Here is a 15,937-nt window from a genome sequence, read left to right as displayed (position 1 = left end):
CATGTGCACACTGTGCTATTGGCATGAATCCTTATGTCATGATCCATGGATCACGCCCCTTTTGGTCCTGCTGGTCCCTGGCACGTCGGGGGTTACTCGCCGTAGTACACCCAACATGGCCGTATTCGCAGAACGCGGTCTATCGACCTTTACGTCCATGCTGCACGTTCCATAAAGTAACCACCCCCCCGCGGCTCCGCACATCTCAACGCTTTCGTTAGCTGAGGCTAGACGTGCGTCGCGTTGTGCTCATGGAACTGAGTTGCTGCTCTAATTCCTGGACCCTCTCCTTCTCCTTCCCTTTCCTTGTACCTGTTCTTCCGCGTTCCACGCACACCTCTCCCGTGTGCACTCTTCCCTCCTGGTCTTCCTGGATTTTCCTTGATCCTGGACGAAGAAGCTGAACGAATGCTGGAATCCCACGACGGCCGAGCAGGCTTATACAAGAGCCGAACAGCACGGAAGAAAACCCCAGCGAAGGATCCCGCAAGACAACATGAACAGGTGAGAAAACAGGAAACCTGTGACAGATTGAGACGCCACCTGACTGAATTCGACACAGACATGGAAGCGACCATCCAGGACCTAATGCGTGGCATGCAAGAGCTGACGGCCGAAGTACAAAATTTAAAGGCAGAGAACGCCACCTTAAAGCAATTGGTGTTGTCCCGTGAATCCGCTACGAAAGAGAGGGTAATACTGGGCGGCGTTGTTGATAAATATGATGGTTCTGCAAAGAGTCTTCGTGGATTCCTTGACTCATGTTTGGTCCACTTTACTTTCAAGCCTTATTATTTTTCTACGCCCAGGGTTAAGGTGGGCTTTATTATTTCGCATCTTTCCGGCAATGCCTTGACCTGGGCCACCCCACTGGTTAACTCTGGGGATTCTCTCCTGGATGATTACGATGGCTTCATACAGGCCCTTAAAACCATGTTTGACTTCCCAGAGCAGGTCTACAGTGCCCAGGAACGTCTACTCGACTTTCAACAAGGAACCCAGGATATGCTTACGTATGTCACACAGTGGCGTAACAGGGGCCCCCACAGCCCCTGCGGTGCGGGGGGGCCCAGGGGCTGCGGGGGCCCCCACGCCATCGTCACTGAGAGGGGCCGCCTCTCCCAGTCCCAGCACAGCAATATCACTGACTGTGTTCTCTCAGTCAGAGCAGCAGCCCTCAGTGGCACCATAACCCAGAGAGACTACGGTCTGGCCCTCTGTCTCTGGGTCTATGGTGCCGTTGGGGTGCTGCACTACTGACTGTCTGCACTGCAGTGGACCCGGCGCCTGGGATTGGATTTGGGATGCACACTCACACACGTGAAGTTTAGTTACTGTCGCTCGGCAGGCTCAGCTCAGGCAGGCACACTAACTTGCCTTGCAGATTTGCTGAGCTGAGCCTGCGCGTGGGCTGCATCATGCTGCAAAGCGCATGCGCAGCTGGCAAGCTAGCCCTGCCTCTGCACGAGCCAAGAGCGAGTCACACGGCCCGCCCGCACCCTGACACACTACGCATGATTGTGTAGTGAGACTTATGTTGTTGCCGGCCCGGGTGATCCATTGTAATTCGGCAGGCAGGATCGGCTTCAGTTTGAAAGGTCGTCAACTAAGGTAAGTTATTTTTTTATTTTAATTTAGCAGCAGGGGCACTGGGCAGCCTTACTATGATGGTGCATGCATGCGTGACTATTGGCCGGGCTAGGATGGGGTGTGATGGCACTCTCGTCTTCATTTTTTTTTAATGAAACACCCCCCTTTCATCATTTGTTTGACACGCCCACCCAGGAGTCCGTAAACATACAGCCCCCTGTACAACGCTACAACACTTCTTATCTGGGCAAGACCTCTGTGTATTGCGCTTTTTCGCAGAAGCATCTTCTGAATCGGATGCGTTGCACTATTTCATGCTTATATGATGCAAGCGTTTACTGTGGAGGATACATGGGGGGGGGGATGCTGACGGCGCTTTCCCAGGGAGCTGAGAGGCCATTAGCCCTCTCTGGACCAGCCTAATAACCGGAAGCGCACTAGTGCCCGGGGTGACCGTAGCCCGTTGCGGCCTCTTGCTGACACTTCGCAGTGGGTGGGCATGAGGCACAGCCATCAGCCCACGTGAATACACAAAATGGAATCAAATGCCCTGTTATCCTGGCATCGCTTGCGCTGTCACTCTCTGCTCTGCGCCTATTACTACAGACTAGAACCACGCCGACATGCCCTGGCGAAGGGAAGGCGTCGCCGTGTCTGTTTTCTCATTTGCTGCCTTACATTCTGCTTGAAAATCCAACAGACACTCTCTTTACAAATTGAGTCTGTTGGATCCAATTGTGGTATATCTTGCTTTTGAACACTGCACTTTTTATGTCGCGCCGGAAAAGGGAAATGCTACTGGTAAAATAGCAACATCACCTGAAATAAAATCACCAATGTGCCGGCTTTCGATTTTCTTTTGTTGGTGGTGTTATTTGATGTTTAGGTTATTTATTACTTTGTATTTATTGGCCATGTGTTATGTTCTTGCTTTTCAATGACATTATAAAAGGGATGCTAGGCAACATAACCTCTGCCGACAACCCCCTCACCTCTTGGGTCATGCTATCAGAGCAGGCTTACATTTCTGCCCACTTCCTCCCATAATTTAGTAAATTATGACTGTACATTGAGTTAAGGGACAACCATGTCTACTATACATGTGTAACGTAAGCCTGTTGGAAATGGTGCTTTTTATTGGTTGAGAGTGTAAAATATTATGGGCCTGCTGCCCTGCCCTGATTCACAAAAACATTTTACAGGGGGAAACGTCACCCCCCAAAAAAACGTTTTGCAAATCATTGCAAAGGACATGCTGCACGCACTTAATCAGTTTTGTTAATTATGTTTGTACTAGGCCAGACACTTCACCACTGCACTTTATAACTTGATGAAAAATGACAAACAACTAAAGGTGAAATGTTTTATTTCGGTTCTGGAAGTCCCAGGGAAAACATTTGTATTGGTTCTTGAAGTTTAAAACATTCACACCTTTTAAAATTTTCAAAAACACTATTCGAAGAAAATATCCCCTCATAACTTTTGTGTGTTTGTTGATTTTATGAAAGACAAATGCCATTTGTCCTGTTTAATTTGGGTGGTTATGCAAAGCCAATTTAATGAAATGTGCATATTTCACCTTGATATGCTAATTTCTGGTGACATCACCTCCTATTGCATTTGTTGATGAGTCCCCCACTTTAATTTTTAGGACTTGACTTGATACACATGTGAATGGGTTCGTTCCTAGAAAACAAGATGTTCTTTGTTTTTTACCTTATATGACGTATATGGTAGGGTGGGGTGTGTGGACGGTAGAAGTTGATGAAGCAGAGCTACGTGTAGCAGAGGGTAGGTATACCGACAAAGCCAAGCGCAGAGAAGAGCAGGCACGCGCTAAAGTTCAAAAGACAATCATGTAATCATGGGACTGCTAGTTTTGTGCATGTGACGTGTTTCTTCATTTATTTACCGGCCTGATTCCTCTGGTGGGGTTGACTACTAGAACATCTAGTCTGGGTGTGCAGTTTAGAACCGGCTGACGAGGTGCACCGGAAAGGCACCTCTTGGCCTGATAGAAAGACAGCGAGAGAGAAAGGGAAACCAAGAGAGAGTGGGTGGGGGAGAGAGAGCGAGGGAGGGAAAGAGAAGAGAGAGAGTGAGAAGGAGAAAAACGGGGAGAGGGAGAAGTGCGGGGAGAGATAAGAGTGAGAACATTGTACTTGAGTGCAGATGCTCGTCAAGGTATGAGTGGGACGAATGGCTCGTAAATATACGAGTGGAGCAAATGTGTATGGGCGGAGCATATCGTGGTGGGCATGGTCTAAACTGGTGGGCGGAGCATACCTATGTTGGGGCGGAGTTTAGGGGGCCCCCATTGGGAGGTCTCGCAGGGGGGCCCCCACATTTTGTGTTACGCCAGTGATGTCACATGCTTCAAACAGCTGGCTAAAGAGGCGGATTGGTCCCCTGAAGCTTGTTTTACCCTATTTCGAAGAGTGCTAAACGAAGACATCAAGGATGAACTAGCCAGAGTGGCGCGCCCAAGTTCTTATCAGGCCCTAATGGATCTTGCCCTGCAGATTGACTTTCGCATTCAGGAGAGAAAGGCAGAGAAAAAGAAAAGCAAGTCGCCATTCCAGTAGAGCCCCATTGGGATACCCTCGAAACCCCAAGGTATTCCCACTTCAAGTAACAAGTCTGAACCTATGCAGCTAGGGGCATTCCATGGACCCATATCCTCCCAAGAAAGAATGCGTAGGATCCATACTGGGTTGTGCATGTATTGTGCATCAGACAAACATCTAGTAAGAGAGTGCCCAATAGCCCCCCCATGGCGCTTGGGAAACGCCAGCTCCGATCCTAAATGGAGCACAGGTTCGGGAGAGAGATGTCTGCTCCACATCAATTCCATCCTTGAACTCTCCTGGAAAAAAATCCTTGGTGATGTTACAGGCCTTCTTATCACCATCCAAGAAGTAAACGTATCCCATCCTGGCACTGGTGGACTGTGGAGCTATGGGGATTTTCATAGACCAAGAATGGGTTCTTAAACACCATATTCCTTGTGAATCCCGGACTATCATGCAACCTGTAGAAGCTATTGATGGAAGACCCCTTTCTTCAGGACCCATAACCCTTCAGACCAAGGACGTCGAACTTGTCATAAACCACCATCGAGAAAGGATAAAATTTGACATCATCAAGTCGGCCCACTACCCAATGGTTTTGGGAATGCCCTGGCTTCAAAAACACAATCCGTACATCAATTGGGCAGCGGGTTCCTTGTTCCTGGGCTCAAAATTTTGTATGTCCCATTGTTTATTGTCAGGCCTTACTCCGACACCATCAGAAGGACCTCCTACGAATCACCAAGGTACTATCTCTGTCTCAAACATTATCCGAGTTCCAGAGATTTACCAGGAATACTCTGATGTCTTCTCCACTGCCATTGTCCAGGCGTTACCTACCCATAGACCTGAGGACTGTGCTATAGAAACGGACCCTTCCGCTGTAATTCCCTTTGGGAGGATGTTCATCTTATCCGAACCCGAAAAGAAAGCCCTTCGAGAATACCTGGATACTAATCTTGCAAATGGCACCATACGACCCTCTAAATCCCCAGCAGGGGCCTCACTGTTTTTTGTTCCCAAGAAAGATACCAAGGAACTCAGACCGTGTCTGGACTATCGAGGTCTAAACCAATGCACCCTTCAGAATCGCTATCCGTTACCCTTGATCTCGGACATTCTGGAGGCAGTGGGGGGCGCAGTTGTTTTCACCAAGTCGGATCTCAGGGGTGCCTACCATCTGATTCGCATTAGGGCAGGAGACGAGTGGAAAACGGCCTTTAGAACACCCTTTGGTCATTATGAATACCTGGTCACGCCTTTTGGACTTGCTAATGCCCCGGCGGTCTTCCAAAGCTTCATGGATAGGGTGTTCTCAGACATGCTATTTCTTTTTGTGATTGTCTATCTGGACGATATCCTAATATTTTCGAAGGACATTTCCAAGCACGAAGAACATGTAAAGGCAGTGTTACAACGACTACGCGAAAACAAGCTCCTGGCAAAGCCCGAGAAATGCATCTTCCATGTTTCTACTGTACACTGCCTAGGATTTATCCTTAGTCCAGCAGGCATTGGAATGGATCAATCCAAGGTTAAGGCAATATTATCCTGGCCAAGCCCCACCTCTGTGAAACAAATCCAGTCTTTCCTGGGCTTAGCTAATTTCTACAGGAAATTCATACCTTCCTTTTCCGAGATAGTCCAACCAATCATTGTTCTATTAAAGAAAGATGTACCCTTCCTTTGGACCACAACTCAAGAGGAAGCCTTTCAACGGTTGAAGACTGAGTTTACACAAGCTCCCATCCTGGCTCAACCTGATGTCAACCGACCATTCATAGTAGTGACAGATGCCTCCAGTTACGCTATTGGAGCCGTCCTCAAACAGCTATCCGGGGACAGGATGTAACACCCCATTGCTTACCTTTCCCGGACGTTAACTCCCAGTGAAACCCATCACTCAGTCTTGGAAAAGGAACTGCTGGCCATCCGTCAAGCCTTCACCGAGTGGCGTCATCTACTCCTCGGAGCGAAGCATCCTGTCCAGGTCCGCACTGACCATCGAAACCTACAAGTACTGCAAGCCTTGGAATGTAGGAATAGCCGTGAAGCTCGCTGGGCCTTCTTCTTCGCCCAGTACCAGTACCAGTTCCAGATTCACCACGTTCCCAGAACACAAAATCTAATAGCTGATGCCCTCTCTCGACGTCAAGACTATGAACCTCCGGGAGATCGGGCATATCCCAAGATGTTTCCCCATACAATTTTTGTAGCTCAAGCAAACAATCTCCTGGAAGACATTCGCATGCAAACTCAGACTTCGGAACTCTGGAAGGATCCTTCGAAAAGGACTCTATGGGATCTGAGAACCCAGGACGGATACCTGTTTAAAAATAACAACCTGTTCATTCCCACACAGAAACTACAACAAAAGATAATAAACCTCTGCCATGATACCCCTCACTCCGGTCATCGCTGCATTACCAACACCCTCCCTCTAATACAAAGACAATTCTGGTGGCCCAGAATGAAGGCTGATGTTCAACTGTACGTGCAATCTTGTTCTGTCTGTAATCAAAACCAACATGACAACCAGAAACCAGCAGGACTCTTATTACAGCCTACACCACCAACAAGACCTTGGGAAGTCATCGCCACAGATTTTATTGTAAAATTACCGCCATCCAGAGGGTACACCACTATCATGGTCACCATTGACTTGTTCACTCATATGGCCCATTTTACACCTCTGTATAAGTTACCATCCGCGTCAGAACTTGCTGGAATCTTCCTGGAACACATCTTCCGACTGCATGGACTTCCTTCCAAGATTATATCGGACAGAGGACCACAGTATATCTCTCAATTTTGGAAGCACCTCTGCAGGATACTAGGAATCCAACGAGCCCTCTCCTCAGGATATCATCCCCAAACCAATGGAGTCACAGAACGAGTGAATCAAACCCTTGAACAATTCCTTCGTTGTTTTTCTACTAAGGTCCAGGACGATTGGTCGCTTCTGATACCAGTGGCAGAATTCGCCTACAACAATTCAGACCATTCGGCTGTTAAAACCAGCCCTTTCTTTTGCAGCCATGAATTCCACCCTGCGGTACTACCTTCAGTCCTTCCGCATCCTACACCAGTTCCAACAGGCGATTCCTGGATTGAAGCACTCATCAATGTACAGAGGGAAGCTAAGGAACATCTAGAAAGAGCACAGATCCAAACTAAGCACTATGCAGATTCGAGGAGAAGGCCACGGCCTTCTTACACTATTGGAGATAAAGTATGGCTATCCTCGAAGCTACTGCCCCGACATCTCAGACCGAATAAGCTGGCTCCTCGATATTATGGGCCCTTTCCTATAAAAGAAATCATTAACCCTGTGGCCTTTCGACTTAAACTACCAGACTCCTGGAAGAAAATCCATCCAGTTTTTTACAAATCTCTCTTGAAGCCTTACATCCAAACCACCGGACTAATCTTAGACCCAGTCCTGTGGTTGTCAACGACCAACTAGAATATGAAGTGTCTCGAATATGTGACTCCAGATATAGAAAAGGACAACTTCAATACCTGGTGGAATGGAAGGGCTATCCACCCAGTGAACGTACCTGGGAACCAGTCTCAAACCTAAGCTCCCCCAGATTGCTCAGAAAATTCCATCTAATACATCCAGGCAAACCCGGTGGAACGAGTTTTAGAAGGGGGCATGCTGTCATGATCCATCGATCACGCCCCTTTTGGTCCTCCTGGTCCCTGGCACGTCGAGGGTTACTCGCCGTAGTACACCCATCATGGCCGTATTCGCAGAACGCGGTCTATCGACCTTTACGTCCATGCAGCACGTTCCATAAAGTAACCACGCCCCGCGGCTCCGCGCGTCTCACCGCTTTCGTTAGCTGAGGCTAGACGTGCGTCGCGTTGTGCTCCTGGAACTGAGTTGCTGCTCTAATTCCCGGACCCTCTCATTCTCATTCCCTTTCCTTGTACCTGTTCTTCCGTGTTCCACGCACACCTCTCCCGTGTGCACTCTTCCCTCCTGGTCTTCATGGATTTTCCTTGATCCCGGACAAAGAAGCTAAACGAATCCTGGAATCCGACAACGGCCGAGCAGGCTTATACAAGAGCCAAACAGCACAGAAGAAAACCCCGGCGAAGGATCCCGCAAGACAACATAAACAGGTGAGAAAACACGAAACCTGTGACACCTTAGGAAAGAGGGCTCTACTAGCAGACCATCTTTTCTGAGACAGAATTACCCACGTCATCATTTTATTTACTAAGAATCAAACAAGCTACGGCTTTCACACCCTCACCATGTGACAATTACTTACAATATGTAAATAGCAGCAGTAATTGAAACCATGCCAGAATTCTGGAAGCAAATACACTGCTTAATGGCATTGAATCCCTGCTTAAAGACTTTGAACATGCTGTGCTATACTGAGCTCACACAAGCTCACCTTCCCGCAGGAACTCCAGCGAGTTCAAGAAGGGAGAGAGCTACTGGTGCAAGGACCAGACAGGAGAAAAAACGGACATGCTTGTCATTTCACACTTAAGGATATTAATGTAAGGATTCTAGAAATGCATAAATGACGGCTTGCCAATGACGATATGTTGACTAGTCAAAATAAATACTGCCAAGTACAAAAAGGTTGTTGATTTCTCATTCTGAAGCTGCTGAAACACCACAAGTTGTGAAAAGGGATGTGATAGGTCATTTTCCCCACAACAAATGAAGCAAGATGTAGGGAGCCACTCCACCATGTCCATTTTTCCCGACACTGGGCAAACCGGTAATCCAATGGTCACAGTGGACACCAATCTTTGAAACGTGTACAGAAGCCATAGGAAGCACAACAAATAAAGCAACAATAAAAAAGTGATGTACTTGAATTCGCTGGGAGTAGTCGAACAAAGGGTATTTGCTGACATGGAAATCTCTCCTCCATGCGCAGAGTAGCGACAAGATTCGAAAACACAGAAAATACAGTCATTTTTATACTCAAGTTCAAGCTTAGGCAGAAATGTTTGAACGTTATGTGATTACACAGAGAGAACTAGCAGCACTGTCAAACTTTGGTGACCAAGCTGGAGAAGAAAAGAGCAAAACAATATGCAACATATCAGTGAAGTGAATGCCTAATAGCAAAGAGATAGTTCAGAGAAGCAATATTGGAGTAGAGAAGCGGTAAAAGGAGCACAATAGGTTTTCGGGACAAAGAAAGTGCCATAGGTGAGGATTCCTCTCCCATTTGACTACTGAATCAATGTGCCTTGTCACATTATTTATTTATTTTATTTATTTATTTGTATTTTTAAAGCGCACATCTCCCCTCGGGCACCGTGGCCTGTTGCAAGAAGGTTGACTTAACATAGGTGCATATTACAAGAACAGTGGGAACATGGTTACAAACATGGCAGCGTTCCGTGGTTACTTAGGAACAGTGAGCATAGGTACAGTTGTGTGTTATAGCCATTGTTCATTGTAGTGGTGTTTAAGTAGCAGTCACTTAAATAAGATGGTTTTCAGTGCTTTTATGAAGGCCATGAGGGATGGTTCAGCTCTCAGTTTGGGTGGTAGAAAGTTCCAGTATTTTGGGGCTGGAACTTCGAAGCTTGAGCCGCCTGCTTTAGCTCTGTTGAATTTGGGGACTGAGAGCTGGTTTGCGTACAGGTCCCTTTTGGGTCTAAGAGTCTTGACTGGTTGTAAACTCTCGGTGAGGTAGCTATGGGCGGATTGGGATATGCATCTGTGGGTGATGGTAAGAGTCTTGAATTGGATGCGCTCTTTGACTGGGAGCCAGTGAGCATTTTGTCTTGCTAAGGAGATGTGTTCCCTCCTAGGAATATTGAGGACAGCTCTCAGGGCATTGTTCTGAGTGATTTGAAGTTTATTAATGCTTTTGGCCGAGGTGCCTAGTAGGAGGACGTTGCAGTAATCCAATTTGGTACCTATAGTGGCCCTGGCGATGTTGAGGCAGTTTGCAGTGGATAGGTGAGGCTTTACTGCATTGATTATCTTAATTGTTAGTGCTGCTAAGGAGGGGATGTGACTAACATGTCTGTCCATGGACAAGGTTGAATCTAGGTATACTCCCAAAGTTTTTACAGCAGAGGAGACTGGGATTACAGAGTTCTCAATTAAGAAGTTGCTGTATTTGTTGTCTAGTTTACTGAGGGATTCTTTAGGTCCTACCAGTAGGATCTCTGTCTTATCTCCGTTGAGACAGAGGCTGTTGGCTGCCATCCAAGCCTGGATGATGGCATATGTGTTTTGCAGGGTTTTAGGTCTTGCTCGTAGTCACCAGATAATGGGAGAAGAATTTGTGTATCGTCCGCATAATTGGTTAAAGTTATGCCGAATTCTTCTAGGTTGTTGAATAAAGGGAGCGTGAAAAGGTTGTATAGTGTGGGGGAGGTGCAGGAACCTTGTGGTACTCCACAGTTAATAGGGGAGGGAGTGGCTGACCCTTGGTCTGAGTAGACCCTCAACTCTGCCCTCCAGGAAGGATGTGATCCAGGTTGTGGCCTCAGTGGAGAAGTGAGCTGTGTTGTTGAGGTGTGTCTTCAGGATTTTATGGTGGACTAGGTCGAATTCAGCCGATAGGTCGAGGAGTAGGAGGATGGCACATTTGCCTTTATCCATATTTCTTAGAAGTTGGTTTTTTAGGTCGAGTAGCGCTGACTCTGTGCCATGGCGTGGACGGAAACCGGACTGTCTTTTGCCTAGGATGTTGTGTAGGTCGAGGTAGGCTTGTATCTGTAGATAAGCCGCCTTGTGCAGCAAGAATGGCACGGTTGTGATTGGCCTGGAGTTATTAGGTGAGTCTGGGTCTAGGGTTGGCTTTTTTAGGAGTGGTCGAACCCAGGCTTCCTTGAGAGAGGAGAGTACTGAGTCGGTGGCAAATGATGCGTTGATGCAGGTTACAATGATTGGCGCTAGGGGTTCAGCGCAGTCTTTGATTATGTTTGATGGACAGATGTCCCCTTTGCAGAGTGAGGGTTTTATTTGTTTCATGATAAATAAGACCTCAGGAATGGTTACCTTTCTAAAGGTAAATGGCGGTGGTGAGTTGCTATCATGTTGAAAAATGTAGTGTGCAAATCAAGGTCACTTGACCAATGTATACTGAAACAGACACGTCTTGACTGCAGAGGCCCCAATCTCCAGGCATGAGGGGGTCCTCCTCAGAAGAAGAAGACATTGCTGTGCTGATGGTAGAATGGACACATCAAAAGAGATCGAAACCCCAATGTAAAGTGACGATGGATGGCATGACAGCTACACTTATAGCTGATTCTGGTCAGACTTAGCCATAATTTCAAAGCCCATCCCATCTGTGGCAAAGAAAAAGGGAATCTGAATGTGTGCATCTCAGATGAATACATTCAGATGCCCTTTGAGGATTTGTATGCACCTTTTTTTGAGCAGTTGTTGAGATGTGCCAGCGCATCCCAACACTCGCGGAAAAAAAAGGTTTGAGAATCTAGCCCCAGGTTTTTTTGGCTGCTTACTGAAATGTAAATGTGCTGTATTGTGATAATGCCCACTTCCCACTGAAAAATGTAATGCATTCTGTAATGCATACATCGCTGCACCTCTGTACCCATTCCAAAAGGAAAACTGTTGTACAGTACATGTACCAATAATCAATACAATCTTTGAAAGCGTCCCACTGTATTGGCTATGTGTTTGAGCCAGCACCCCGTTTCCTCAAGAGCGCATCCAGCCTCCCAATGCAGAATCTCCATCTTTCTGAGTTTACACCTGAACTCCCTGAAGATTTCACTCTTGCTAGGGTGTCCCAAACTAAAACCTGGTGTGGAGCTGGTGGGGAGGGAAGGGGCACTTGAATACAAGACATTTTTCAGGCATTTCTTGATGCCTTTTTATTACAGGCAGATTACAGAATGCAAGACAGTACTTCAGAAGCCACTGCCCACTTAACGATACTGTATAGTGTGCCGCCACAGATTCTCTATGCTCAAGGTGGTACAATAGTAGCATTGATCATTTCTACAAGAACAGCTTCTGAACAGGATGGGTTTCCACTATCAGCTGAAAGAATTATTACAGTGTCTCCCTTTGGTGTCTGAAGTGTTGTCACATGCTGGAAAAAACGCCTGGTCAGAAATTTGATTCCCCACCATCCACATCTAAATTATGGTGGACCTGAAATAATGCAATAGTGTTAGGCATCTATGACTACTGGATGGCGGTTTCAATTGCATTCAATGTCCTTACAGTAATACCAACAGCCTCTAACCAAACACAGAATAGCACAGGGGGCCTCCTGGTACCCCAAAACCAGGTTGCCTAACAGCCACCATCAACCTGCCACACTACCATACTGTAGACTCATTCAATGGAATGTTATACGTTTTCAGTGCTTTAGTGGTCCATCAACCTACCCGGCTGTAATAATAGAGAGAAAGCCCTCAACCCAGCACCTCAAAATAGCCTATTGGCTTGAGCTCATGCTCCTCGGCACCTAGTTCCTTTACAATATATTGTGCACTTACATGCAAATACCTCCATCCAAGCGTGGTGTTGAATACGCGTTATGCATTTTAGTGGCCGGGCTATGCAGTGTGCAAAATATATAGTTAATTCTTTCCGTCCGGTCCAGCAAAGAGTTACATACAGCAAAGGCCATCAATGTCCGATCTTTGTGCTGCTAATCAAATGTGAGATGTGAAAAATAAAAGCTCTTTTGTCTAGCAAAGGTTGCAGAGCAGAGTGTTCCAGGTTTTAGCAGTTTCCAATGCTCAGGGCAGTGGGAGAACCGTGCCACTTGGCATACACGGTCAGCCAATGGTCCCTGGGAGGGTTAGGGGACTGAACCCCCTCTGCCTTCACCTCACAACTGGAGGACTCGAAAAGGAACTACTCTCCCAGCAGGGTCCAACAAAATCTTCTCAAGTGATGATCCAAGAATGATGAAGGGTGATTCCCAAGATGATTCAAAGAAGTACCCCTTCTTTTAAAGGTAAATGAGGCAGGCACTCCTGCTCCCTCCTTCTCTCCCTCACTCTGACCATCATATATGGGATCTCCTCACTCTCCTTCATCTAAAGGCAGAAACATTGGAGTCATCTTTGACTCCTCCCTCTCCTTCATCCCTCACATTCAGGACATTTCCAAGACGTCCCACTTTCAACTCCACGTCCTCAAATGAATCCTTCCTTTCCTCACTTTCTTCCAGAAGCTCAATGTCTCCAGAGCTCTGGTTCTTTCTAGGCTAGACTACTGCAATAGCCTTTTTCTTAATCTACCCTCCTCCTCTCTACGGCCCCTCCAGCTAATCCAGAATAGGGCTGCATGACCTATTCTTGGCCTCGAGCTCAGGGACTGCATCTTTCCAGCGCTAAAAACTCTCCACTGGCTCCCGGTTGCTGATAGGATCAAGTTCAAATCCCTCTCCATCATCCACAAGGCTGTCTGGGGCCGGGGGCCACGCCATCTGCAACTTGCTCTCACTAAATACTCTCCCTCCAAATCTTTATGCTCCTCTGGCACCAACTCTCTGTGTGTTAAACTCTTGGCTAAACAGCAAGCTGGTGGTCGATCTCTTTCCTCGGCAGGCTCCCTCCTATGGAAAAGCCTCCCCCTTCCTCTTCATCTTGAACCAGACCTTCTCAAATTCCGGAAGCTCCTCAAGACTATCCTTTTCACCTCCTCCTTCCTTTCCTCCATCGTCTGCTAAAACCACGGCTGCTGAGATTAGTGGCCAGGGCTCTTATGTGTCCTCCTTGGTCCTGGTCTCCCACACCCAATCGCCTACAGCCTCGGCTCCTCCGAGAACTTTACCTTCGCACCCACTGGCCTGTGCCACCACAGGCTTGCAATTACCTAATTATTGGTGGTGGACCACTGCCCTAGGCACTTACAGCTGCTCACACCTTAGCACTTCCCACTGCAAACACCTAGCACTTACTCCCGCATCCTTTCTATCTCTATGCACTTGCACGTTCTGCATGCTCACAAGGCCTAGTAGGTTTACCTCTATCTTAGTGTTACATCCATTTTTACTCCCATGTTTCCTCTCTGTTGCCCTGTGGGCACTTTGAAACACTATGTAATTTTTGTATAAGCACCTTACAAATGAACAATAAATACAGAAATATCTGCAGGTGATTGAAATAAACCAAGCCTGCTTTAGAGGTCCAATCCCTGCTCTTGAAAGAAGTGAACTATGCCCTCTAGACATCACACCCAAAGTGCTTTGCTCCACAGGAAGTAGAGGGGACAGGAAGGAGAGAGAGAGGCAGAGAAACACATGATGGTGGAAGTCTTCGCCAGCTGTACAGAGCCCTCCCATCTACTGTAACCACACCTCTTCCCTTCTCACTAGGAACAAATGCCTTTAGAAATGAAGCACCTTTGTGTGAGGCTACTCCCTTTGAATGGACGTGGTCCGCAGGAAGTAGAGGGGACAGAAAGGAAAGAGAGAGGCAGAGAGAAACACCAGAGTGGAAGTCTTCCTCAACTGTACAGAGCCCTCCCACCTACTCTAATCCCACCCCCTTCCCCTCTCACTAGGAACAAAGGTCTTTGGAAATGCAGCCCCCTGTAAAGCTACTCCCTTTGAATGGGTGTGCTCCTTTGATGCCTGGGCCCAGGAAAGCTGCCGTTTGTGCGGCTATCTCTGGCAGAGGGTTTTAGAGGTCTAATCCCTGTTCTTGAAAGAAGTGGACTTTGCCCTTCTGACATCACACCAAAAGTGCTTTGCTTCAGAGGAAGTAGAGGGGACAGGAAGGAAAACACAATGATAGAAGTCTTCCCCAACTATACAGAGCCCTCCCATCTACTCCTACCCCACCCCCTTCCCTTCTCATTAGGAACAATGGCCTTTGGAAATGCAGCACCTTTGATGTCTTGGCCCAAGGAAGCTGCCGCTTGTGCAGCTATCTCTGGTGAAGGGTGTTAAATACCCTCACAAAGAGATCAAATAAGATGTATGCCAATCCAGGTCCCTGTTCTGTCATCTGGCAGCCTTAGAATACACATCACCTACCACAGCTGAGCTGGCTACACAGGAACTGACAGGAATGTGTGATATCAAATTGGATGTGGCTGCAATTATCATACATAGTGTCATGCATCATGCCTTAATTCAGGGATAGCCTATATTCAGCCTTTACCCTGTACCAACTTGCTCTACTTATAATCATCATAGTTTGGTACAGGGGAGCGTATCTTCAATGAAGGGGGGAATGACTGTACATTGGTCAGATCACCACAATTATTTCATTGTACCAGTCATTCTATCCAATAAGGGACATTATTATATGTGTATAGGGTCGGAGTTGGCTCTAGGTGTGGAGGCAGCCTGTGCTAAGCTCCGCTCTTGTCCGAGTCTAATAAGTTGATCTGGCGTTGCAAGATCACAGGAGTTGTTAGGGTTTAGCCAGTACCCCAAATTGTTAAGTAGATAAAGGAAGTTTTCTCCTGGCTATCTTGCTTCAATAGTTGAAATAATCTTTCTAACACCTTGGTTAGTGCGATACAAGTTTGGCTTTTATTAGTGATAGTGTTGGATTGTTTCTCACATTACATTGATATGCGTCAAATACACTTGAAGGCAATTGTGCACCTTGTTTGTCAGCCGACACGTGTTTCGACCAGAAGGGTCTTTATCAAGGCTATTGTCAAAGTTCTTCAGCCCCCTGTGGGGTCCTAGTTCTGGTATGGGCGCTGTCCTGTAGGCAGGCATGACTCCTGTTGGGCCCTTGTAATGCAGCTATAATTCTGGTCCGTTGCGGCTCCTCATTATTTGTCTCAGAACTGAATGCGTAGAATGTGTACCTACTCTGAATTG

General features: G+C 47.0%; 1 protein-coding gene across 2 annotated transcripts in view; it reads left to right on the top strand.

Annotated features, from left to right (window-relative positions):
* Window positions 1-15,937, top strand: part of LOC138493198 (tripartite motif-containing protein 42-like) — an 807,816-nt gene that overhangs the window by 323,751 nt on the left and 468,128 nt on the right. The gene's annotated exons all lie outside the window — the stretch shown is intronic.

This window comes from Ambystoma mexicanum, chromosome 10 (genome assembly GCF_040938575.1).
Source record: "Ambystoma mexicanum isolate Mex_15411 chromosome 10, UKY_AmexF1_1, whole genome shotgun sequence".
Lineage (NCBI taxonomy): Eukaryota > Metazoa > Chordata > Amphibia > Caudata > Ambystomatidae > Ambystoma > Ambystoma mexicanum.
Note: the sequence above shows the minus strand (reverse complement) of the source record. Positions and strands in the feature narration are given on the sequence as shown.